This window comes from Ipomoea triloba, chromosome 3 (genome assembly GCF_003576645.1).
Source record: "Ipomoea triloba cultivar NCNSP0323 chromosome 3, ASM357664v1".
NCBI classification, from domain to species: Eukaryota; Viridiplantae; Streptophyta; class Magnoliopsida; order Solanales; family Convolvulaceae; genus Ipomoea; species Ipomoea triloba.
In genome coordinates, this window is record NC_044918.1 from 26,785,260 (window position 1) to 26,788,572 (window position 3,313).

The 3,313-nt window shown below is 31.8% G+C and overlaps 1 long non-coding RNA gene across 1 annotated transcript; it reads left to right on the top strand.

Moving 5' to 3' along the window:
- Positions 1 to 1,648: 1,648 nt before the first annotated feature.
- Positions 1,649 to 2,966, top strand: LOC116014234. Its single transcript, XR_004097371.1, has 3 exons — positions 1,649 to 1,787; positions 1,880 to 1,951; positions 2,490 to 2,966. It is a non-coding gene; the product is annotated as an uncharacterized LOC116014234 (long non-coding RNA).
- Positions 2,967 to 3,313: the final 347 nt, after the last annotated feature.

Here is a 3,313-nt window from a genome sequence, read left to right on the forward strand (position 1 = left end):
TGGGTTATACGGGTTGGCTCGTGGGTTACACGTGCCGTGCCATAGGTCGTGCTAAAAATGTCAGCCCGGCCGTAAAAACCCGAGTTGAGTCCGTTTTGACAGATCTAGTTTTAAAGGTATTTAAGCTAAAATATTTATGATTGAAAATAAATTTTATTTTTGAGAGTATTTGTATTAAAATAATATTGATTAAAATGGTGTCACAATGCAAACCTAGAAAAGTCTGAGAATTACATATTTTAGTGTTCAAGTTTGCATAATAAAGTTGGTGATAATTACGAAAATGTCATTGCATTTTTTTAAAAAAAAATTGCTCTAATCACTCTGATTTTTTCCAGATGTAAGGATAAGATGTATAAGCATCTGTGTATTACTACGAATGCTTATACATATATATAATTTAAATAAATTATATATATATATATATATATATGTATGTATATATATGTATATATATATATATATACACACACACATATATATAGGATTGCGTTCAAATGAGAACCACTTGCCCATGAGAGAAATCAGAATGCATGTCATCCGTCCACGTGTCCAGATCTAACGGATCAGAAACACTTGAACGTCAAAGTACAAGTAAAATGTATTGCAAGTGCAAGTAGCAATTTCATACAGTGCACCAAGTTCAAGTAAAATGTATTACAAGTGCATTTAAAACGTATTACATGTGCAAGTAAAATTTACACTGAGCATCAATACTAAGTGCACCTAACGTTATAACTAGTTGCACCTAATATTGTAATTAGGTGCACCTAGGTGGACAAATGTTAACAAGGTAAATTACTTGCACTTGTAAGTTAAAATAGGTGCACTTGTAAGTTATTTTACTTGCAAATGTGCACCAACTTCTTGCACTTATAACACATTTACTTGCACCAAAGCTTGAGTTATTTACAAAAATGCCACCGCGTCGTTTTTTAAAAATTACATCTGATTTGTTGATTTGGACACATAGACAGCTGTAAATGGTTCTTATTTCTTTCCTAGGCACTTGTTCTCATTAGAGTGTGCCCATATATATATATATATATATATATATATATATATATATATATATATATATATATATATATATATAAAGACGCGTCTTGAGAAGAAAGAAGCAAAGTGTAAAAATGGCGCAACTTAAGTGTTACAAAGACGCACCTTAAGTGTTAGAATGGTGCACCTTAGTGTTAAACTGATGCATCTTAAGTGTTATAAAGACACACCTTAAATAGTAAAATCATGCACCTTAAGTGTTAATATGGTTGTGACACTCTGCAATAATTTATTCCGGAACTACCCTCATAAATATTTTCAAAATGAAATTATTCATTTCGTGGGTCTAAATTAGTTTGACAAGAATAATTTCTACGAATATTTTACATTGAGCCCAATTCTTACTAGATTTTATTAATTTATATACATATGAACTTGTAAGGCATTTAATCCACTACCTTATGGACTTCAAATTATTCCCTTATAATTATACTATTTCTTGTAGCCCAACTTAGTCCAATATTTATATTTATATAAACTTTGTACTAATATAAGGCCCATTTATTCAACTATCCTACCCTAATACATATATAAGAATGTATATCCACTTTATCCTATCTACCCATATATAAACCAAGACTTAGATATTTCATGATCATCCATTCTCTCTCTCTCTTCCCCTACAAGTCACACCATTTTCATCTTCCCTTACCTAAATATTCATCTTCTCTTCACCTTCTAGATTCAAGCCAAGATTCATTCTTTATGTTACATCAAGTTGGCTTATGGTAAGAACTTATCTTGTATCTCATTTTCTTTCTCTATTTCACTATTCTTATGGTTTCCTTCTATCTTTTATGGTGGGTTTTTGGGTCTTAAGATGATCAAAGCATGGAGGATGTGTTAGGGTGAGCTTTGAGGATGTTGTGGTTTGGATAGCTAGCTTCAAGAGGTAACCCTATGTCCAACAAAACCTATTTTTCCACTCTTATATGTTGATGTGTGTATTTTTGTATATCTTGAGCTTTTGATGGTTGAATATCCTTGATGTTGTGTTTTGTATTGTGATATCTTGTGTTATTGAAGTGTTATTCCTTCTACTCTTGATATCATGTTGTTGATCGTGTATTCTATTCTGGAAAATATGTGTATTGTTACCTATTTCGTCTGCTGAGTAGTATTCTGGGAAGCTGAAAAGCATTATTTTTATTGTTATTTTAATAATCATTTTATATTTAATTTGCAATAGTTAATTATTTTATATCTATTTTTATTTGTTATTGTTATATTTAGTTTTGTTAATATTGTTGAACATTAGGGTCATTTTTATTACTCCGTATTAAAGTAGCTTTGTTATAGAATTCTGTCAGTCCTTTAATTTCTTGAGTCTTTTAATAGAATTATTATTTTTGTTCCTTTTGCGAGTCAATAACAAATGAACGATAAAGGAGATCTACAAAAGAAGTCTCTATGGCCTATCTTGATTCTAGGCAATAAATTGTGCGTTGAAATTGAAAGAACCGTTGGGCTACAACAGTATAAAAAGAATGCAATAATAGAGGAGAGATCATCAATTAACTCTGGATCAACTCCGGAGACGACGGCAGATGAACTTGGGCGAATTAATCTAGCGACGGGGATCTTCTCAGTTCGTGGTCAGCAATCATTCAGCGCAGCAAGCAAATTCTCAACGACTTTAGCGAATTCTGTGGTTCAGCGGCAATCCTGGTTCAATTTGCTTAGCTTCTCATAATTCATTTCAATTCGTTTAATGGAATTGTAATGTTGATTTTGAGGATTTCCGTACTGCCTTTTTGCTAATGATTAGTTTTTACTGCCAATCCTCAATGATGTTGCTTAAATTAATTAATACTGGTCTATTTATGATTTGCTAAATATTGTACCCTAGGAATATGATACAATTTACTATTAATACTTTACATTGATATAAGTTTTAATGTTGCCAACTCGATTAAGTTTTGTCCTATGATTCCGTAATGTGATTAACTGTGCTTAAATATGGTAAACTCTAGCATACACTACAAAAAAATGCCGAAATAGCGACGGACAATTTCCGTCGCTAAACGGGTTAGCGACGAGTAAAAGTCATGCCTGTTAGTTCTATGCTTTGTAGGATTAATGAATAAATAATCTAGCTGACTTGTTGGATTATTTATTTGGTTTTTATACCTGTGTATTCCGTAAGTTCTTTTAGGCTTAATGGGTTTTAACCGTTTGAATAAGTATCTTAAGTACACGAATGGTTAAAGCACGTGACTAACCCTGGACGCCATACAGAGTAGTCATATAGCAA